The sequence below is a fragment of the Phaenicophaeus curvirostris genome, chromosome 8, assembly GCF_032191515.1.
Source record: "Phaenicophaeus curvirostris isolate KB17595 chromosome 8, BPBGC_Pcur_1.0, whole genome shotgun sequence".
NCBI lineage: Eukaryota > Metazoa > Chordata > Aves > Cuculiformes > Cuculidae > Phaenicophaeus > Phaenicophaeus curvirostris.
Window position 1 is genome coordinate 16,442,543 of NC_091399.1, and position 24,081 is coordinate 16,466,623.

The 24,081-nt window shown below is 49.6% G+C and overlaps 1 pseudogene; it reads right to left on the bottom strand.

Moving 5' to 3' along the window:
- Positions 1–4,906: 4,906 nt before the first annotated feature.
- Positions 4,907–22,255, bottom strand: LOC138723319 (tudor domain-containing protein 5-like; annotated as a pseudogene).
- Between the last annotated feature and the right edge of the window lie 1,826 nt (positions 22,256–24,081).

The following is a 24,081-nucleotide window of genomic DNA, read 5'->3' on the forward strand; positions in this document are numbered from 1 at the left end:
GCCAGAGCCCGGGAGTTGGATCATAGTCCTTACCCTTCACGGACACGCAGGACAGAGTGAGATTACGCAGGGAGATCGTTAAGAAAAGATTTTATCCCAAATTTCTTGTGCGGTTAGTTCTGCAGGCGCTTTTCTTGTTGTGTGTGTCTATCATGGGTAATAGAAAGTGTGATCGGTGGTGGGAAAGATACAGGAAGAGAAGGAAAGAGAAAAGGTTTAAGGAGCAGACAAGACACTCAGAGATGCGTCCCGATCCAATATCAGGGAGGGTTCTTAAACGATCCCAAGAGACCAAGATTAAGGCACAAACGAGGTCAGATGCCGTACAATCTTGTGAGCTTTATTTTAACAACTGACAACAGCGACAGGACAGAGAGGAAAAGAAAGGAAAAGTTAGAACCCCTAAGCAAGAAGACGGTAGAGATGCGGCTAATTACCACCACCACGAATCCAGCGATGTCCCGTTGGATCGGTCTCGGTGCAGGTGATGATGAAGACACAGCCACGGGGTGATGATGATGTTCCAAGCTCCAGGAAGTCCGGGGAAGGCACACACAGCAACACACACGAGGTCGAGTCCACCAGCAACGAAGAAGCAAGCAATGAAGGAGTCCAGCACCCCGAGCCTGCCGAGCAATGGGGAAGTCAAGCACCCTGAGCCCACCGAGCAATGGGGAAGTCGAGCACCCCGAGCCCACCGAGCAACGAAGAAGCCAGAGGCTCCCCCATTTATCGCCCCAGTCCACGGTTTCCCCGAATAGTCCAACCATTTTCAGGAATGCCCAGGTGCCACTTGGTAAGCGCACTTCGGGTGGATGTCATGGTTTTTCCGTTGGGGACAGTTTGGCAGCGCTCACGAGATCGGCTCTTCATTGCAATAAAGATCCCTTACGAGATCGTGGGGGCGTTGGCAGCGATGTTGAGCCAAAGCAGTTCAACGGTTACGGCCCCTTACACCGCCCCGTGGCTCAACATCGCTGGCTTCACGGCGGTGTGAAAGACAGAAGGACAGAGAGAGAAAAAGGCCAGAAGAATGCGCAATACAACAACAAACAAAACGTCCAGCAAATATTACAATCACAAGCATCTTCTTGACAATATCCTTAACAAATATTACAACCTTAACAAATATAAACATCTTACAAACCCACAAGTCTTATCTTAAAAACTACTTAAGCCTACAAAACCGTAACATCTTATCCTAAAACTAATCAACTCGACAAAGCTTCAACATCTTATAAAACAGTTTTAAACCTCCGATTCGTTGACCGTCGGTGCCTCCGGGCCCGCCTCTGATGCCTCCGACGAGTCAGCACGACAACACAATAGTTTACATTGCGGACATTCATGAGGAAAAAATACACGTATACAAAGGCAAAACACGAGAATCAATGCTATAACGCTAAGGGTATAAACGATGGGGACTAACACCAACATTTTTAAAGAAAAATACCAAGAAGCGTCTGAGGCCCTGGCAGTCCACGTGGTCACCGCTTCGCCCGATTTGGAGGTCGCATGCGCAGTGGGAAAATCCCTTTCCACACCTCCTTATAAAGCGATTTTAAGGCGTAACGCGCATGTGCTGTTTGGGTCTAGAAACTTCTAGGTGGTTCTATCCTAAACTTAGAAAGAAAAAAAAACCTCTTGCAGCCCTTCCTGCAGTACCGCGATGCGGCCACACGGCGGCGGCACTGAGCTGGGGGGGCGCTCTTTTCCCCTTTGATCCCCACCTTGTTGCAGGGGAGCTCGAGAGGCGGCCTGGAGTTCCCTAAAGGGGTTCTGTTGAGCCCTAGAGGGGTTCTGGGTCCCCGGGGTGTTCTAGGAGGTCCTAACGGGGTCCTGGGGGACTCCAGAGGGGTCCTGGGGTCCCCACAGGGATTCTAGGGGTTCCTAGAGGGGCTCGAAGGGGTCCTAGAGGGAGCCTAGGGGGTCCCTAGAGGGGTCCTCGGCTTCCCTATAGGGGTTTTGGGGGTCATAGAGGGGTCCTGGGGGCTCTAGAGGGGTTCTGTGTGTCCTCTTATTAAACCTTTTCTTAACCATCTCCCTGCATCATCTCACTCTCCCCAGGACCCCTCGAGGACCCCCAGAACTCCTTTAAGGACCCCTAGAAACCATCTAAGGATGCACAGGACCCCTCTAGAATCCTCGTGACGACTCTAGGGGTCCCCAGGACACCCCGAATAACTCTAAGACTCCTCAAAACCCCTCGAGAGCCCTGCAGAACCCTCTAGGGCTCCCCAGAACTCCCCGAATCCCTCGAAGAACCCCCAAAGGCCCCTCTAGGGACCCCAGGACTCCTCTAGAACCCCCGAGCATCCCTCTAGAACCCCCAGAACCCCTTTACAGACACCCAGAAGCCCTCTAGGCCCCCGCAGGATACCCTGAATCCCTCTAAGAGGCCCCAAGGCCCCTCTAGGGACCCACAGGATCTCTCTAGACCCTCCAGGACCAATCTAGGGACTCCCAGGACTCACTAAATCCTTCTAAGAAGCCCCAAGTCCCCTCGAGATCCTCACAGGACCACTCCAGGGACAACCAGCACCCCTCTAGGGACCCCCAGAACCCCTTTAAGGACCCCCAGGAACCCTCTAGGGATTCCCCAAGACCCCTCTAGAATCCCCTAGGATCCTTCTAAGACCCCCCCCAGGGCCCCTCTAGGGACCTGCAGAATTTCTTTAGGGACCCCAGAACCACTCTAGGGCCCACCAGGGCCCCCGAATCCCTCGAAGAACCCCCAGATCCCCTCTAGATCCCAGCAGGACCCCTCAAGGGACAACCAGGACCCCTCTAGTGACCCCCAGAATCCATGTAAAGACCTCCAGGACTCCTCTAGGGACCCCTAAGACTCCTCTAGAACACCCCAGGATACTTCTATGACCCCCCCAGAGCCCAAGAGGGGTCCTAGAGGGGTCCTGGGGGTCCCAGAGGGGGTTTCATCTCCAGAGGGGTCACAGTCACTTTACAGTCCCCTGAGGCACCTTTCTCTTTTTCCAGTGCCTTAAGGAACAAATGTACAAACAGGGACCTGCCAGGCATGAGAAATGTGAGCTGAGATGCTCTGAGATGCACCTTTTCTCTTGATTGAAAGGGCGTGGAAAACTATTCAAGCACTCGCTGACACGTGAATGGCAAAAGCTTGTAGGAAAACATGCTATCCTGACAAGCGAAGCACCAGCAAAGGTACATGGGAGCACAGCAGAGCCCTGCGCCCGCCTCCAACAGGTACCCAGGAGTGTGCAAGAAGAGTGATGTGCAGTGCTAACAGCCCAGAATATGCTTCCTCCCTCCCAGACTGGCAGGTTAGGGTGCTCCCAAGTCACAGGCAATGTCCCGACGCTGCTTAATACTTGCTGGCTGCTCCCTTGCTGCACATAGAAGCCCCTGGTGTCCACGCACCCTGTCTTCCAGACCCTGACAGAATCTCCCCGTTCCCAATTTCCCGGGACATCCCATGCTGAGCCGCAGCGGAAGCCGTCCCCAAAAGCCCCCAGCAACACTTCCAGGCAGCTGCAGGACCCACTCCATCCCAGGCAGGGCACGGGGATGGAGGCAACCCCAGCTGGGAACAGGGCTGCTGCCCACCCAGCAGTCTTTGCAGCTCCTCATCCCCCACAGAAGAAGAGTTCTATGCTGCAGGGAGCCAAGCTGTGGAGCCCAGCAGGGACACGGCAGCAGTGGGGACAAGCAGGGGAGGACACGCGGGTCTCCTTCGGACACCCCAGCCCAGCCCCAGGTCCCACGTGCTGCAGCAGAAAGGGTGCTGTTGGGACAAACACCCCATCGCCCGGTGCTCCGAGCAAGCTCAGCTCCCTTTCATCCGCTCCCTTCACTGGACGACAAACGTGTGAGACAAGCCCCCAGTCTGAAGCCAGAAACCTCCCCACAGGGTTGTACAGCCCCTGCCTGCTCAAGCCATAGCTCCCCACCTCTCTGCTCCCATCTCCTTCACTAGCTTTCCCTGCTAATAAGCCCCAGATTCTCTCTGCATTTTTTTTTTTTTAGCCCTTTCACATCCAAATCCACCCCCAAATGCTGAAATCAAAACAAAACAGTCACAACATCCTGAAAGAGTTTGGGTTGAAAGACAGCTTTAAAGATCGTCTCATACCATCAATAAACTTCTTATGCTGGGCTTTTAACTGTTTCAGCGTTCGTGTTAAATCCCACCTTGAGCCTTTCTTGGGGCTCAGCAGCAAAACACACCTCTGGCACATTTCGGGGTGGGCAGAGCGGCCCCTGAAGCCCTGAAGAACAGTCCAGGCAGCAGCAAAGCAGCTGAATGTCAGCATTCGCAGCCAGGGCACATCTCTTCCCACAACTTTTCTCTGCATTAATAAACTCAGGCCCAAGAGGATTTCTTGCCACAGGCAAAGAGCTACGTAAACAAGGCCAATGTCAAGCTTCAAGCCTTTTCTTACGGGATTCTTTATAGATCTCATTCAATATCTGTACCACGGGATTCCCGATGCTTCGTAGGTCTGGCATCCCGATCCATCAACAATTCAGAGCATCCTTCTCTCGGGGAAGGAGATTTCCTTTTGCAAGTTCTCAACATCACCATGGACTGAGGCCACAGCTGGGATACAACCACCTCTCCTAAGAGCAAGGAGCGTGTGGAGCATCCGTGAAGTCAAAAATCAAAAAACCATTTCCCCACACAACGTCAAAACTGCTTGTGCGCTGAGGGAGTGAGGGATAGGTAGTCCACTTCCCTCTCCTAAACTTAGAAGATATATAGCACAACGTCACACTCTAATGCAGTGCTTCAGAACAACAGCCAAGAGCAATAAATCAGTACCACATCAAACCGTTTTCCTGAAACATTAAACATTTCTGAACAAAGAAAATAACAGCGTGGTCATACCGGTGGCCTTTGCTACTCCAGGCAGCCTTCCTTGGCAGTTGCTCAGCCTTCTTCCCCTCTTCTCAAGTTCTTTCTCAGGCCGGGGAACCACTGCAAGTAGGAACCGCAAGTGGCTAAGCGAGCAGCTGGGAACAAGGCAGCTAGCGTGACAGGAGGGACAAGCAGTTTCAGAGACGGCGCTTGGTCACACAGCCCGCTGGCACCGCACAGGCCAACCTCGGCACTTCTGGGCAAGTCTGTTCCTCACTTCCTCTTTCCCTGCATAAGGAGGAACACAGAAAAGAAAGACGGCATCAACAATGGCAACTCTCAGAGCTCCACTTTAGACTGATGTCCCTTTTGCCTAGACCTTACCGGGTCACGGCAAGAGGGCTTTCTACTGCACATCTCTTTGGTAAGCCCAACGCAGTATAATCTGAGAGCCTCTCTCCCTCTCCTCCCAGTGCTGCTACTCAATTCACATCTGATTTCCCATCCGTTTCCCCGAGGGGGGAAGTCACATGTGAATTGAGTAGCTCCTGCCCAGAGAACCGGGCCTCCACTCCACAGAGAGCGCAGACAGATCCGTTCCCAGGCACAAAGAACAGGCGCCGCCTTTGGCAAGTCAACTGGCCTTGTAAAATGGGCAAAGCTCATACAGGTTGGTGGATCCTTTCATCATTTGGAAGATGAACACCCACACAGGGACCTTACAAAGTTAAAAAACTGCTTTTGTCCCTTACCTCTGGCAGTCAGAGATTCAGTATGAAATGAACACGGGCTAGCATGGAGAAACAGACTTCTGCACGAAAACAGCCTGAAGTCTAGAAAAGACAGCAAAAATCAGAGAAATAACCCTCAATGCACTTGTTCCCACGAAAGACCAAACCGATGCATTGCATCTGGTTATTTACTATCGTCGTATCTCCACCCCACAGGAACACCAACGTTTCCACCTGTTCTAGCAAAACAGCAGCACTAGTCCCAAGATGCCCAACAGCGACTGCAAGAGTCGCAGCACAGTTACAGGCTGCTCAGTTTTCTGCTGTGTTCAAAGTTTACTGACAAATCTATTCGTACTGTTATGGTCGTCCAGCAGAAATGGCGCTGCCATAAGTAGAACAGCGGGATGCAGAGCAAGACGTTGGGCCTCGTTGGGAAATCTTTCTGTCTGATCAGGGTCATCTTGGCTCATTCCTCTTGGTTGCCTGGAGTAGGTATAAATGTCTTCCACCGACTTGAAGAAGACAACTGGTATTGAGGACTCTTCAAGAGAGGGAAGTGTCTGCAAAGGTATATCAAAAACACATGAGAAGGCACGATTAGTACATTCGCTTCATCGACTGCCCTGGTCTGTATCCTCTCTCAATTGGAAGGAGAGCAACTGGATAATTTAAAAACAAAACACCAGTAATTACTAACAACTTTGGCCAAAGGGCAGCTCTCCTGCACAGCAAGCTGGAAAGAGGGACACGTTAGCACAAGATACAAATCACCATGTCTTAGCAAAGAGCGAACAGCTGGCTCACCTCTCGGCAGCCCCACGCAGAACAAATTATGGCAGCAGAGGGAGTTTCTGCAAGGGAGCGGGAACACAGTCAGAGGCCGTCGCTCTGCATTTTTGCTCAAATTAAGCAAGTTCCAGGGACGATTACCCACCTTTCGGCCACAGACAGGTAATACAGCCAATGTTTGTATTTGTTAACGCAGCCCGGACAAGAAAAATAGCGAAACAACAGACAAGCAACTATTCCCCTTGCCCAACTACGGCTGTTCAAAAATCCGGTACTTGCTCTCTAGGCTTCTTCTGTTGTCAAGGCAGCAGAAGAGAGCCATCCATCCTCACAAGGGGTGAATCGCCATTCAAAGCTGCTTCACACTTGGGTGGAAGTGTGTTCAGAGGATTAGCCCACAACAAAACAATTGTTGTCACAAAAAAAAAAGGATTTAAACAACATAAACTGGCCTCCCCAGGGGACCACAAGGTGCTCCTGAAGCAGCACGGAGAGCTACACGGCTGGGCAGCAGAAATTCTGTACTGATAGGACACCCATACAGAATAACTTGGGTGAGAGGTGAATCCAATTAACCAGCCGGACTCTGCTCGATACCCACCAGCCCACTGTAAAATCCCCACCTGACATGCAGTAAAAATAAAAACTGCTAGGACAAGAGTTTAAAAAAAAAAAAAAAAGAACCAAACAGATGTAAAAGATGACTATCACCTCCTCTTGCCACCCATGCTATCCTCACTGGGATAGGCAGCGTCACTGCCACTCCACAGCAAAGCAGAAACAGACAGGGTGCAAGGGTGGACGCTAAAAATGTCTGTTAGCACACAAGAGGCAGATGAGAGCAGGTACCCTAGAGAGTGTCGTGAGGAGCAGGGAGTAGCCAGGCCTTCTCTGGTCCAGTTAGCAAATCCCTATGCTTTGGAACTCGCCGTTTAATACTTGTGGGGAAGTACTTAAGTCAGCTCACAAGGACCCTATTGCTATCTGCTCATCTGCCTACTTCTCATCTCACCTCATTGTACTTTCTCCCCACGCTTCCTAGGAGAGGTTTTCCCTCCTCTCTCCTTCTCTCAAGGTCCCTTTCCAGCTTGCTTTCCCTCCATCCCCTTCAGGTAACATCTCCCAGCGCCACCAGTTCTTCCAGCTCTGCTTTAGACTATCTGAGAGCCAACTTCCCCCTCGTCCTTCTACAAAGCGCTTTGTCTCAGTCACTCTCAATCTCCAGATGGGTAAGGAGCTGCGGATATCCAAAACCTTGCAGGCACACTCCCATTTCCAGCTCTATAACACCTTCTGTGACTCGACAAACCCTGAGTGACACCGGCTCCCTGCTGAACCCAAAGGAGAGCGCAGGCCAAAGGCCATGCTGCAGGCCCGGCCAGACTCATTACCATTATCATTAACCACTATTTAAGCAGTAAAGTTGTGTTACTGGTGCCACACAATGCCTCAAAGCACAGCCCAAAATGCCACCCTCTCAAACCCATCCCCCTAACCCAGGGGGGACCTCTGAGTGATCCAGGAAAACCCCACAATGACTCCCAGTAACCCTCAGGACTGTGCATGAAAGAGAAAGAAGAGTAGTCTGCTGCCCACCACACCTCAATGCACCAGCAGAGCACTAGTCGAGCACCCGTAACGTAACACCAGAAACAACAGCAAGGAGGAAAACACAGCCCCGAGGCCATGCCAGACGCTTTAAAAAAAAACAAAACAAAAACCACAGGTCAAAGCAATTCACACAACCTAAAACCAAGAATAACCCTCCTCAACTGCAATAGCTCTGCGCAGGGCTCTCACCTTCGCCTCTGTGATGAGCTCTGGAGGACTTTCTTTTGTATCCTCCTGTGCAGGTTCAGGGGCTCGGTCCGTTGTGCTTTGCACACTGGCTTCATCCAAAGCTGGCCACACATCCCCCTCTAACTCCTCCTCAGCAGAGAGGTGCCACTGCCAAGGAGACAGACAAAGCAAGGAAAGCTACTGACTCCCACTTTCATTTCTGTACTCCACAGGAAAACTTACCACCTGGAAAGGACAGTTTTATCTGAGCAATCTTTTCTGGTTATTGCTTGCTGCCTTCTGAGGAATTTCACCATGGAGAAGTGCCTTCACACAGCACAGCTGAGACAACTCAGCGTCCGGCCATTTTGCACTTAAGGGCAGAGGAGGGGGTCGAGTTAATCCTGACAAGGCAAATCTAAGATTGGACAACACAAAGGGAGTTCCCCACTGCCAAAGAGGAGTTCCCAGAAAACGCTAGCCGAGCAGTACCAAGAGTCAGACGTATTTCATCCCAGTTCTAAACACTTTGAGCAATTATTAGAGTTGATACTGATGGTGACATCAGTGATGCACCGAGGAGGAGAGGAATCGTTTCGAGCAACTAAACAGAATAGCAGAAAAGAGAGGATTACTGTTCCTGGAAAAGGATTCTAAGACCCTTCAAAACAGAAGAAAACCTGAAGGCACTTAACATTCCTCTAGTCTCCAAATTGCCAGCTCTGTCTGACATTTACACACATGGATCTTGCTGCACTTAACCAGATTTTACCATAAAAATCACAATAAACTCAGATTTGCAGAGTCTCGGTCACATTCATTTCTCCCACGTAAAGACGATGTTTGGGACCTTCAGTTCAGATGATGTATTGACAGTGCAAGCCCACCAATATCCAACACGTGCAGCTTATAGTTTCCCTAGCCCAGACACACAGTTGGCTAAAATAAAACCTGGCTAAAATGACCGCTTTACAAGTTACCGACATTACAGTAACTCTTACGTTTTTACGTTTCAGAGGAATGTCAGGTAAACAGCCCTGGAGCCAGCCCACTGCTGAACACTTCAACAGCTGACAGTTACTTGGCGTCAGTAGTAAAATGTGTCATGAAAAAACTACAATTTAAATCACACAAAAGTAGAGAGAGTGACCTGTAAAACAATACCCCTGGTGTTTCTAACGGTACCGTGCTAGACTGCACCCAAGACCTGGATTTTACTCCCTGCTTAACCCCTCTGTTCATCATTCTTTTTCATCCATTAAATAATAGCAAAGGGCTCCTCTCTTCAACCTGCTCTGAAATCAAAGGCGTACAGCAGTATCCAGACCTGGGTATCGGTCGCTATTAGAGTTAACTTTTAAAAAAAACTCCAGTCGTGTACAACTTTAACCCCTGTAACAATCAAGACTGCAAATGGATTCCTTTCGGAGAAGTTTAAAATGAGCAAGACCCTTAAGGCAAACAAGACATCGCTAGTTCTTCTGGTCCTTTCCCACACGTAAATGACACTCCGAGTTATTACACATCCTTTGCCAAACCCCAGAGACACTAGAGGAGACCACACCACCTCTTGGCTCCTGGGGTGCAAACTAGGAAAGTGCTAAGTCAAACTGATCTCAGGGATCTGGTACTGGTCTGAGTTCTTGGAGTCCATTCTCCCTCTAACTCAAAAACGATGGTGCACATGGAAGGTTGGAGAACTCACTGAGCACAGACTCCCTGAAGTCTGCAAAGGGATCAGAGGTCAAGCAGCGACGGACGTATTTATGGTCCACGTGTAATTGTTGTTACGTCACGGTTCTGCTTGCTTTTTATAAAAGCAAAGGAAAAAAAACCACTCCACAAGACACTGCATAGGACCAAGCCAACACATCTACTGATCCCTGGAGCCAATTCCACTGAACGATAGTCACACCGCAGCCAAACTCTCACCTGCTCCCACAGTTCATCCTCATCCAGCTTCGAGCTTGCTATGTCACTATTTACGTTCAAAGATTCCTGCTGCAAGCGAAGGTGTGGCTCCACGGGTTCAGCATTCTCCTGCTTTCTGCTGGGCTCAAGATACAAGGCTGAAGGATTCACTTCCTCAAATCCCTACGAACAAATAAAACCCCAACAGCTGAGTCAAGAAAAGTAAGTTGTCACCACCATAAAGAATAAAAAGAATTCTAATGGGTTTTACAAAGAAGCACGCCACCCACAAGTGGTGTGAGCTCTGAATTCTTGTAGAAATTGTCTTACTAAGAAAATCAACTCCCTCCAGCAATAAAATCACCCAGCAATAGCCCCCTACCCGCTAAATGGAACACGCACACGCAAAAAGACAATTATTGGATTTAATCCTGCCAAAATACGCATTCTGCATCTACTAAACGAAACAACAGATACAAGCACTCCGGGCTGCAAAGCCTGACTTTCTGCTGAGATACAAAACTGTTGCAGCACCTTTCTAAAGGTTTTCGTATCCACAGACTTCTTGCTGAAACTGAGCTGAGACATTCAGGCAACACTGATGGGCCTAAATCATAAATGCTCTCTGTGCTGGCTCACAGCTTGAATCTCTGCTCAAGGCACAACATGCAATCTACCCTGGTTACACCGTCCAGCACTATACATGTCACTGGCAAAGAAAGAGACTTTGTAAGCCAAGACCATATCTATAATTCAGTTTAACGGCACAACCAATCTCCGGGGCCTAGAGCAGGAAAGGCCAAAATTATTTAACTACCCTGTTCCTCACTCAACTGCCCGTGCCACTGGCTAGCAGAAAAAATGGATATCAGACTGGATATCAGACAAAAAAAATTTCACAGAAAGGGTCATCGGGCACTGGTAGAGGCTGCCCAGGGAGGTGGTTGAGTCACTGTCCCTGGAGGTGTTTAAAAGACAGGCAGACAAGGCGCTCAGGGACACGGTTTAGCGGCAGATAGGAATGCTTGGACTCTACCATCCAACCTGGCAATTCTACGATTCTATGCAGCGCTACTTGAAGCCAGACAGTAACATCTAATGGACTTGCTCTCATGGTCTGGATGACTCGGAGGCCTCAACTTATGACTAACAAAACCTACCGGAATTAACAATGTTTAGAAAAGTTACAAATACAACTCCTCAATTCCATCCCAGCTTGGCCTCATGTTCAGAACATCTATTTTCCTTTTCGGCAATATTAACAAGCTAATCCACTTTAAAAATCCACTCTTAGAAGTCAGGATGAAAAGAATTTGTTCTGCTAAACCAGAACATCTCTGCTGTATCATCGAATTCCACCTTACCCAAAAAGAAAGCTGTCACCGTAGACACCGTGGGATACAGCCCCAAAACAGTAAATTGCAGGGAAGCAGGGAATACCGGTTTTGCTCTTCACAAAACTACTTGCTTCAAGGTAAAGATCTCTCCACTACAGGCACCCAACCAATCCTTTCCCTGCCTTTCCTGTCAGAAGCACACACCTCCCTCCTGACCTGGGAAGGAACCTTCTTCCCACAGATGTCAGCACATCCCCTACTGCTCAAGACAGCGTGGAAGTAGATATCGTCCTTAGTGGCTGCGTCACACAGGAAGAGATGACAAATGCCATTCACATATTCATCCACGACGCCCACAAGTAGCTTGGAATCACACAGCTTCTTGAATAGGAGAATCGCATCATTGGACCGTGAACCCTGAAGAAGAAACGAGAATGTTAAGTTACTATAAACAGATCAACATCCAGTGCCCGAGATTTGTCCTTGTGAGTACTTGTCAAGAAGGCAGTGAAGCCAGGTCAGGCTAGGGACAAATACAGGGAAGTCAGGCAGACAAGCTTCCCAGCACTGAAGTAAATCAAACTACCCCAAGGCCGCAGTGCTAGGCACACTGGGAAGCCCTTTCACCCTAAACGTCTGTTTTCAAACACGCTTCAATGGTGTTCACCGCTCATTTTTACCACAACTGCCTAAAATATTGTTGCGTCTTTCTTTTTTAATTTCTGGAATCACATAATTAGAGACTTTAAAAGTGTCAGGTTTTGGAAACTGCTAAGCTTCACTGCAAAGAAAATTGTGATTCTTTAACCCTCAAAAAAACAGAGGAAATAACTTTTTTAAAATAATGTCTTTACAATGCAGAAGAATCAACCGTGCTCATGCGCTTTGCTTCAGAGACTGTATTTCTCAGGTGTCTTGACCAAGAGGCTTCCCAGCACGGAGGAACTTTTTTTATGACCTCTATAATCCTTTGGCTACGCTGACTGCATCAAACCAACTCACTCAAAGAAAGCTCTGTCAGAGAAGACAGATTTAAAACAGAGGCCTGGAGCTAGCAAGACTTCAGAAGGACCAGGGAGAACTACCGGCAGGGGAAGAAACAAGTCTGTTCATTTGCTTAACGGCAGCTATCTGTTTCTGCAACAATATGAGCAAGAATACTCTGACTGGAAGGAAAACAGACAGCGGAAGAGCAATCCCCTGCAGAGACAGACACTTAGGCAGTCACACTCCGCTGAACGTAACAGCAGCAGGACCCAAATTATTCCAAAGGTTTGCCCTTGTCAGGAGAAAAAGCCAACCTCGACTTGATGGCTGTCATGCATACGTCAAAGAAAACTGCATGTGAGCACGTACCCCCACGGGTTTTACCCACGCCAAGGAACACGGGATGGCCTGAGCAGGGAGCTTCAAGTAGCACCGCCTACAACGCAAAAAAAACCAAAACCTGTTACAGGAGTAAAGGAGCAAAACCAGGCAGAAGAGCAGAACTTCCTCCTCTTCTGGGTTTTAAGATCAGCTTAGGAATAGAGAGGCACATATCGCATTTTGTGCTTACGAATAAAGCCCGACAGCAGCTTTGGAAAACACTCCGTAGCCAGAGAAGGGGCACAGCAGAAATAGCAATAACAACCGGTCCCTTATGCCTTCCCTTGCCCAAGCATCCTCTCCTCATAACCTCTTTTGATAAGAAAGTTATGGACAGAGAAAAATCACTTTTGAAACACAGAATGCCTATGGCCAGGCATGAATAGAGGCAAATGAGAGGGCAGAAGCAAATATGGGGAAGGTACTGAATTACAGAGGAGAACGAGTACCTCTGACACCACAAATGCTCCCAACTGGGAGGATGTCTGTTCAAGAGATGTTTACGTCCATTCACAAAACTCAGGGAAGAGGATTAGGGAGCTTCCTCGAAAGTGACAGAAAGGGGCAAGAGTGAATAAAGGAAGAGGAAAGGGTTTAGCCCACAGCGATGATAAGCAAAGGGCTTGGAGTGATCTGCACCGCAGATCTTGTTCTTAACGTCACCTCACGCATTAACATGTAAGCAAGGAAGTACCTGCAAGGCACTGCTACGGGAAAAAAAAATCCAAATAGACACTTTCTAGGAAACCTGCGTGGTGGGATGTCTTCCTGGAGAGTGACAGGCCCAGCAGCCTCACCCTCATCCCTGGGAAGGCGATGGAACAGCTAATCCTGAGAACCATTTCCAGGCAAACCTTCGGACGATTCCCAGGTTTCCGTAATCTGCGTAGAACACCTCTGCTTCTTGGTCATTGATCACGCGGTGGATGATAACGCGGTACCACCATTTTGAGACCGTTACACAGCAAAGCTGTCCAGGACGTACTGAAGACTCAGGCATGACAGAACGATCAGAAACAAGTTTACTCAAGTAACAGTGTCTGCCAGAGATCACAATGAAAAACTGTGCTTGGTAGGACGCAGGAGATGGATAAACAGAAATACACTTCAGGGTTCAGAAGAATCCTCATTTCTCAAAGCCTCCACGAGACCGATTTTCAGGAGTTGTTCTAATAGATAGTTTATGTTTCTGTTCTACTTAAACCAAGTGACAATAAATACACAAACCTAAACTTTTAACATTTAAATTGTATTCTTGGGGTCCAACAAAAAGTTAACTAATGGGCGCTAATCAGCGACTAAATACAGCCATTCTAGTCGTTCACTTTTAACATTACCCTGACTTGGCACAGGGCTTCTTACGAGCCAGGTTCCGGAGTCCTGGCTTACACACACAGTACCTGTCTGCAGCCTGCGACCACACGTTTGCCCCACGGACATCCAGTATTTACTTTGGCACACGACTAACAGCAACTGCAGCGTAGTGGAAGAGTCCCAAACGCACAACGTACCTGACAGACAAACCCACTGATGGGGTTTTGCTTTCAAATATAGATATGACTAACGCTTATTACCTGCTGCTTTTGGTAAGTGCTGGAGATGGAAGTAAAAGCCTTAACCAAGCACATTAGCAATAGCAATGTCAACAATACAGAACCCTCAAGTTCCTTTCCACAACTTTTCCAGGCTTTTAAAGTTTAAGACCGTCTAGGACACAGCCAAACTATTAGCGATACTTACTGCTTGCTAGATAAAAGGAATGGGGAAGCATTATGATTATGTGATTTAGTACGGCACTGGCATCTCCATATCCAGAAGTCAAGCCTGTAGTGACCGTAACAAACAGCTGGGTGCCCTGTTCCCTCAGTGCAAATACCCAGGTAATAGCACAGAATCAGCATAGCACGTCCTCCCCTCATCTCAAACATCATATCCTGGAGTTTATCGGATGTTTCTGCGTGGCACGCTTGGATGTAGAACCGGCTAGGAGAGATTATACATTCCACAAAGACTCCCACCAAACACAAGCGCTCCAAAGGTGGGAAACTGCAAAGGCTTCTGTCCTGAACAGCATCAGGGGGAATTTCTGGAGTCGTTGCCAGATTGAAGATTGACAGCTTCAAATCTAAATCTTGACACTACAAAGGGACAAGAGGAAAGTAGCGCTCAGAAGTCTTGCTACGCCCTGAACACACATAACTGGCCTCTGCATTAAGGTAAAAAAATAGTTCTGCTTTCCTGGGAACCCATGAATTACTGAAGATCAGAGATTCCCAACAAATAGCGCAAACTCGGATTAAAACTGTCCCTGGGATCCTAACATCTATTTTCACACCCTCCACCTTCCTTCTGTCTTTCCTCCCTCCTGTGTAAAGAGTGGTGCAACAAAAATACCTTCCTCATATTCCTTCAAGGAATAAAGAAGAGGAACTGATGACACGTTAGGTATTTAGACAAAGATATTGAATGGCTACTGATAAAGAGAAAAAAAAAAATCAAAAACTCACACCAAAAAAACCCACCTGCTTGTTGGATTTTACCCCAAAGATGCTGTTTCTATCTTCTGTCCCCATGAAAGAGCACATGACTGAAGTAGAAAAACTATCTGAAAACAATTCAAGACACAGAAGGCACAAATGCATCTCACACACACCAGAGCTATTTCCCAAAAGATAAGAACATACAAACGCTACAAATCCTATTCTTTTCTCATTCTAGGCAAATTTGTACATCAGTTCTTGGCACAGCTTGCAATTTTGCATCATTCTTTAGCTGCTGTAAACTTTATTCCACTTGAACCAGCGTGCATGGAAACCTTAATCAGACATCAGCCACTTTCACTGCCTCCAGAGATTCGGTTTGTGCCAACAAACAGCACTCCTCCAGCGTCCAGAAGTCAAAACTATTCCAGTTTTACTCATTGTGAGTATGCTACGAGTTACCACTGCATCACACACCAGACAACTTACAGGAAATTTGTCTTCCAGCACACCCCACTGCTTACACGGCTACAGTCAACCGAGAGACAATACTAGCCCTTCGAACCGTTTTTTAAAAAAGCAGATTAGAGTCTCTCCTGCAGACTGAGCGAGGAAGAACACCCTTGAATTCTTTTTGTTAAAAACTTTGACTAAAACATTGAGTTAACCAGGCAGTTAACATTTTTGAGTTAAAGAGTACCTGAGGGAATTCTTGCCTGAGCAGCAGCAGCACCTCTAAAATCCCCTTACATTTCATGGATTTCCTCCCAGAAGTGCCAGTCAACAGTGATATTGCCAAGGGACAGGTTTGCTCCATGAAAGCTCCTCGTGTCAGACTGTTACGGGCACACGTGATGTTTATCACGTAGTTCACACGTTGGCAGAGACAACAGACATTCCTTTGAAAGACGTAGAAATGTCTACTTAAAAAACACCTTCACAAAATAGCAAGAAAATTATAAGAAAAAGGTAAACAACCGAACACACTGTAAAACTAGCCCTAGAAGAGGCACGGCTCGTAAGACTGGCTAACTCCTTGCCTTAAGCCAGAGCGGCAGCTGCCAAGAGTGGTGTGGATGACAACTTTCCTTCTGCTCGGCACGGCAAGAAAAAGCTGCCAAGAGCAGCAGCTCTATATATTTGACCCTTCTCGGGGCCGAGCAGATTGACTCGGCCCTTGTCCCTCATTTGTCCCTTACAACGCTTCCGCTATTGGCGTCTCATCACCAGATACTTCCATACCTTACAGCAGGCCAGGACTCAGGTCGCATCTTTCCCCTCGACTTTGCAGCATCTTGAAATCTTGGTTCACTGCCTACCCAAACACATTCCAGCTCACTTTCCTCCTCTCTAGGGCACTTTTAAAACAAACCAGCAAAACTGGTGCTTCATGACAAACACGAGTTGTACAAACACGTTCCAAGACTCGCCCTGCTAGAATCTTTAAACAGATTCCCTTTGCGACACATAACAAGAAAAAAATGGGGCTACGTGGACCATCTCTCTCCCTTTTCTACCCTTCCCACAAGCAGACTTTGTCTGATCTAGGGAAATTCCCCACGGACTTCATCCAACTCGTAGCCCTAAGCTTTCAAGTTCATTAAGTGAACAGCACACCAAATTCAGAAAGAATCCCTGCAACCCTTTCCCTGTCTAGGTACTCCAACTGTACAGTTGTGTAGAACCACCAGATGAGCTTGGCAGAGGAAATAATTCGCAGCAGGAGAACTTTCCTGAGAAAACAAAGGCCTAAAGATGCTCAAAAGAGGAAAAAAAAATAGAGGGGGCACAAAGAAATTCTCCCAAGCAGGTCTGGCAGGTCAGAGCCTCTGTACTTCTCCATCCCTTTCTAAAAATACATTGCTAAACCACAACAACAGCAACAAAACTTTCAAGTCCAACCAAAGAGCAGAGTGGCAACGACAGCACTGAGGTCTCCAAGGACCATTCCTCAGCTCTGCCACGTAGCTGCTAGACACTTAAACCCACGCTACTGCAGCAGGGGCAATGTCACACAGCTACTCTCAGAAGAAGGCTATTAAGAACACAAAAAGAATTGTCTCCACTCTTATTGGGGAACAAGATTATGCTTTACTGGCTTTGGACGATCTCCAACAGAGATCTCAAGACCAGAAAGAGACAAGAAGAAGACCTAGGCTGGAGGGCACATAGAGTTATATATCAGGTCAGTATGACTCTGGTCACCTCCAGCCTCATCTAAACTAGGTACAATTTTTTTTTGGAAGCAACAGTGCATCAACAATACAAACCAAGCAAAAACAAAAGCAGTGAAAAAAATTATCACCCCCTGGACGAAGACATGACAAAGCTACAGATCACTCATCCTGCCACTTACTTGTTTGAGGACATCACCCATATCTAGTGCTTGTCCTTCCACCGGCTCTGACTTCTCTTCTGCCGGCAGGTGAAACCACTTGGCATCACGGATGGGTTCCAAAGGAGGCATCTCAATTGCAGGTGCAGCTGTAAAGAGAGTTTAGTTGTTATTCTTTATTTACATATTAAGCAGAAGGAGAATACACCTGGCCATGAAAGCGTACAAGTACTAGTGCCATTTTCCTCATCTCTTGTAGCACCCACAGTCACGGGGATTTGCTTGAGAGGCATCCTTCGCCGTACTAATAAATTCAAGCAAAATAAAACACACTTGCTCTTGCAAGCATGACAAGGACTAAATAAATTCCTAGAATGATGCTAAGAAAAGTCAGGCATTTGGCAGGAACCTTATGCAATCCTCTGCTTTCTCTCATAGTTGTTAGGGGAACGCTGAGGATATCTACAGGCTCTTCTTCAGAGAAGCAGTATAGCTATGCCTTTCAGATTAGTGCTTCAGCCTCAAAAAGCGCATCTGGAAGGCTTTACCAGCCTGCGGAGCCGACGTGCCAGAGATCCTTCTAGTTTTATTACCTGTTGCCTGGAATTACTAGAAATTCCAGTCCTATACACGCATTCAGAAAGGGCCTTAACATCCCTTCTTTCACCTCGCACTGAAAAACAGTGGCAAACTGTAGAAAACTTCCAGTTAAGCTCTCTGCTACCACAACAACACCCTTGTAACAGCTGCTTCTACAGTACCTCGCAGCCCTTCTGCGCTAAAGCTTAGGGAAACCAGGACTACGACAGCTACTGGAAAGGCAGCATCATCACTTGAAACACAGCTGCTTGGCAGCTACATACTTCCAGTTAAATAATACCCTCCCTCACCTTCTGGCACCTCTTTGCGCGCCCCACCTTGCGGCACCTCTTCCTTCGCTGTCTCACCTTCCGGCTACTTCCTCAGGGTCAGCAAGGAACCTGCTTTTGTCTGCTCAACAACAATGATATCGGACACACTTTCAAGGACTTGAAATACAGAGACAAATCCGTATCACCTATACTGGAACGGCCGGCCAAAGCGTCTGCGATAGGCCCTCTCAAAGTTCCTGAGCAGAAGTGGTGAGGAACTCAGCAGATCCTGCAGCTCAGCCTTCCCAGTCGCTGGCAGGACGGGAGCACTGGCTTTGCGAGGGAGACACTTTGTGTTCCTAGAGGGAAAAGCAGCACGTGCCTTCACAGCATCATTCTTTCGTGACTTAACACTTTCCTCCTGCCTGGCAACCAGTTTTGCAATACCTCTGGTGATCTCATCTGCAATGGCTACCAAAGAAAGAAAGAAAGAAATTATTCGATTACCAAGACAGCAAACTACTGAAAGCTTTATACAAGCAAAGGTCCTCCTCTTTCCTATTCTCCCCACCCTCTTCAGAAGCAGGCGTGTCTTTCAAAACCAATCACGCTAGATCGCATTTCCAACAGGGTAACTTTTACTCTCCCTTTGTGAACTGAAATGAACCAGATGAAACAGCCAAGAACCAACCTGCACCCTCATCCCTAGAAATCCAGATCCAAGCAGAAAGGCGGGTCCAATTCTTGGATACAGGATCACAAAAGGAAACTCATCTGCTGCAAGTTTTGTTGGGAAAATGATAGAAGTTCTTTGATACAGACTGAACTTCTTACAGAAACGTTACTGCAGTTTCTAAACCAAGAGCAGAGTGCAAAATGTACAAAAAGAACTGGAAGCCTCTGTTATTTTCCAGGAGGAAGGACGAGAAAAGTACAAAAAGGCAGATTAAGACACAGTAAAAACATCAACGGCAAAAAAATTAAACAGAGCTATATGAGAAAAAGAGTGACAGAGATACGTGACCTACAGCTCTGGCAATTCATTCTGCACCTCCTGGTTTTAGAGCATCACTTCATACCAGTATGAGGTTCCAAACAACTCCTCCACTTCTACGGCAATAAAACCCCACCTTTGAGGAGAAACGTGCCTTTCTCCTGAGGACAGATTCTGACAACGTCAGGCATTTTTGCCACCAGCTCCAAGGTGGACTGGAAGCCCAGGTCACGTAGAGGGAGAGGTTTGCCCATCATGGCCATGTACTCCCCTCTCCAGCTGTGCTGGGGTTAAACCCTCTATCGGCAATAAGCAGCGACCTCACCTCCTTCTTCCAGGCGTGGTGTCTCCTTGCTCTGTCCTACGTGCTCCCTTGCCCCCGACAGAACTCCATGCATCCTTAATTCCAGGAAGGGGGATGCACCCTCGCCCCTCACAGACCATGAAGAACCTTCCCTGTACCCCCAAGCGCTCCCCTACTCACCCCAGAGCTCCCTGTACCCCCAATTCCCTCCTTCTCCTCCTCTTCCGCGAGGGCGGAGCCGCCGCCTCCTGGCGGGGAAAAGGGCGGGGTGGGGGAGGAGGAGGCGGGAATTTTCCCCTGTTGGAGCAGCCCCTGCGGGTCAGTGGCACCTGAGCCCCCCTTCTGAGGGGGGAAAGGCAGAGCCCGAGGGCCAAAAAGCACCAGCTGTGCTTCCCCGCTGGGCTCCACGTGCCCCCTTGCCCCTCGCACAGCTCCCTGCGTCCCTAATCCCAGGCATGGGGAGTCCCCCCTGTCCCCCTCACACAGCTCCCTGCATCCCTAATCCCAGGCATGAGGAGTCCCCCCTGTCCCCCTCACACAGCTCCCTGCATCCTTAATTCCAGCCCCACGTGCTCCCTTGCCCCTCACAGAGCTCCCTGCACCCCTAAACCCGGGCATGGGGATTCTCTGCCCCTCAGAGAGACCCCCCTGCCCTTAATCCCAGGCGTGGGGTCTCCTTGCTCTGTCCTACGTGCTCCCTTGCCCCCCACAGAACTCCATGCATCCTTAATTCCAGGAAGGGGGATGCACCCTCGCCCCTCACAGACCATGAAGAACCTTCCCTGTACCCCCAAGCGCTCCCCTACTCACCCCAGAGCTCCCTGGGCCCCTAATTCCCTCCTTCTCCTCCTCCTCCGCGAGGGCGGAGCCGCCGCCTCCTGGCGGGAAAATGGCGGGGTGGGGGAGGAGGAGGCGGGAATTTTCCCCTGTTGGAGCAGCCCCTGCGGGTCAGTGGCACCTGAGCCCCCCTTCTGAGGGGGGGAAGGCAGAGCCCGAGGGCCAAAAAGCACCAGCTGTGCTTCCCCGCTGGGCTCCACGTGCCCCCTTGCCCCTCACACAGCTCCCTGCATCCCTAATCCCAGGCATGGGGAGTCCCCCCTGTCCCCCTCACACAGCTCCCTGCATCCCTAATCCCAGGCATGGGGAGTCCCCCCTGTGTCCCAAGTGGGAAACGCTCATTCACTGGTAAAACCTTGAAAAGGATCAAGTCTTTGAGGCAAAGGCAATAACATTTTTGGTTTACAATTCGGCGCTGAATTGGATGCCCTTCTAGAAAAAGGCCTCACGCTTTACAAAAGCAGTGGGTATATATACTAGTTTTAGGCAAAGAATAGTGTAAATCCTCAAAGAATGAAACGGAGGCAATGGCATTGCTGGACAGTGAGCAGCGAGAGGGAGGTATGGATTATGGAAGGGGAAGGGCTGGAAAGCTGTGGGCTCTTTGACCCTGTACGGCCACAGAATAACTCCGCACGGTGAGTGCCATCGCACCCACCTGGCACAGACACAGTTTTCCTTGGGGTGAGACACGGGAGACCCCAGCCAGCCTCACAGCCTCCTGGTGCTGTAGAGCTAGAGTGATCACGCAGGTTCTTGGCATGTGAACCTCCCTCCAGACCTGCTGGCTCTGCAGAGAGCTCCAAAGGCAAAGGGGCAAGAAGGGAAGAGCTCGAGAAGATCTAAGTGGGAGACGCGCAGGGACGCTAACTTCACTGCTGGTCCGCCCTCTGGGTCTAGGTACCCCAGAAGGAATCTATTTCCAGGCCACACCTGCAGGTTTTCCCTCACAACAAAGGTCAGCCAGGTCAAGACGCCCCGTCCTGGCTTTGGGGAGATGGGGAAGGTCATTTTGACCCGAGCACCCCAGTCAGCCCCCACGCCTCGGTGTGACCGCTGGAGGGCGCAGGGAGATTTCAGTAGCACCAGCGGCTCGGTCCCACCGCATCAGGGAGCTGGGATGCGACTGAACTCCTGTTCCAAAGGGCCTGAGATCCTCTGACAGGGAAGGGCGCTTCAGGCTGTGCACGTTGAAATCAACTTCCTATTCGCCATCTTTCTCTTTGCCCTTAGCTCACCTCTCCCGACGAACTTCTGGGCTCCCAGGTCAGCCAACAAATTGCTCCTTCCAAACCCTTGGACACCGCTTGGTGCCTGCAGGCCTTCAGTCTGAAGGCTGCTCTCCAGTCGAGGCCCCACGGGGAAGCACGGCTCCATTTCTGGCAGTAAAGCGGGGACGAAACCTGTCGGTGCATCCTGGCAGCTCCTGCTCACCTGAGCCAGCTCCAGGGAGAGCAAATGGTTCACACGCGCCGGGTTTAGGCAAAGGCCAACACTGAAGCTGACGGGCCCGGGCGCTTGTCAGGCTGTCGGTATTTTGGGAGCTGGCCTCTGCTAACACAGTCCTTTTGTATTTCTCCCTAGGAGTAAAGTCTCCAGGTCTGGGCATCTGTGAGTGGCTTCTGACCATCTTGTCTTTCCTGTTCATCATAATGACCTTCCCCGTTTCTGTCTGGTTCTGCATGAAGGTGAGAATGGTCATGGGGCCTCCCCAGGCTTAGTAGTCGGTGTCTGATGTGGACGTAACTCACTGGTTCGGCACGTTTTGGACGTGAGCATAAAGCTTTTTCTGGGTCTAAGGTTCTATTTACACTTCTTCAACCCATCGTTAATTTTGACTTTCCTTCCTCGCACATTGCTGCAACAAAGGGCTGCACAGGGATCTTCCGCTACCTCTCAAATACTCCTGCTGAATTATCAGCAGGCAAGGGCTTAGGTTTCTCTTTTGCTGAACAGCTTGCAGGTCTGTTCACTTTCAAACATCGCCTTCAGTACACCCAGCCCAGAGAGAGTGGCACTGCAGCAGCAGGTAAATAGGTTTTGAATGTAAAATGTTAAGAGAGTTTGGTCTCTCAGGTACCGATGGATTTGCCCTCTTTTTCCCCTTTTCTCACATTTCTAGCGTGGCTACAAGTAGGCATATTTTGGTTCCCACTTCTGGGGAAATTTCACGTGAATCTTGCCCTCAACAAGGGTGTCAGTGTCATCCCTCGGATCTCACAGGGGTGAGCACATGCACACACGGTTCCCTCGGAGGCAAACAACCAGCACGCAAAATTTTAGCTCAGGATGTTTGAGTTTGGCCAGGCTCTGAGGAAGCAGAACGCTGGCCTCATCCTGGGAAAGCCCAGGCCCCTCTAACCTAGGCTGCTCTCCCAAATCCTGGGTGTCTCGTGGCTGCTCCTTCTCTGCTCACACACAAGGCCAGCCAGCAGTCCTGTGTCAGGTCCTCTGCGGGGGTAAAGGGACACAGGGACAGGTAACTCCGGCAGCTCACACCTGCTGAAACCCTCCCTTTGCAGCGCATCCAGCTTTTGTTTCCCCTGCAGGTAGTGCGGGAGTATGAGAGAGCCATCGTTTTCCGACGTGGGCGTCTCCTTCCTGGCAAAGCCAGAGGGCCTGGTAAGGTGGTTACTGAGATCCCCCCAGCTGCGTCACTCCCCTTCCTCGTGCGGAACCGAAGCTCACATGCTGGTGCCCTCCTAGCAGGCACAGCTACACAGGAGACGGGAGGGCTTTGCTCCCTCTTAGGGCCAGTGGCTTCTAATGCCTTTTCCCATCACAGAAGCAGCCTCTTAATTAAAGCCCACGTATGTTCCTTTGCAGTTTTGCATGCGAAACCCTCCCCTGTTTTCCAGAGCAGGAGAGGCAATTCCTGAGAGCTGTCCCAGAAACGGGGCCCACGCTGCCTCTGGTCAATCGGAGTGGAGCTGGGCTACTGGCAGCCACCAGCGGGTCCTGGTCTGGACGCAGGAGGGAAGGCAGCCCAGGCGTGTGACGTGAAGCGGGTTGCGCATGGTTCCAGAAGCCTCTGTTTTTTTGGAAAGGGAAAAATATAGAGCGTAAGGAGCAGTGGCTGAGGGAACATGGGTGTCATCCCTTCCCCTTCACAGGGCCAGATGCACCTTGACACCCTAGAGCCTCGTCTTTCAATCCATCACCTCCGCAGCGAGGACAGACATAAACGTTCCCGTCCTCAAACCAAACAGGCAGGAGGATGGTGCAGGGTGAGCCTGGAAACGGGAAGGGGCTCAGTGTACAGGCAGGTTCTCCTGGGACAGGGGAACAAGCTGGGTCCCGTGTGCAGCCCTGGGCGTGAGATTTCACTCACACACAAACGCACACAGGTAACCAAGGATTTTGTCCCTAGTTCTGAGCTGAGAGGAAAGGGAAGAGGAGGAAAGGGGCAGCCTTCATGGCCTGGCACTTCCCTGCAAGGTCCATCAGCTCTCTGGAGGGAAGGGAGGCTGTGCTGCTCCCGCTTCCACTGGGGGTGCGGCAGGACAAGAGCTCAGCTGAGGGGCATCC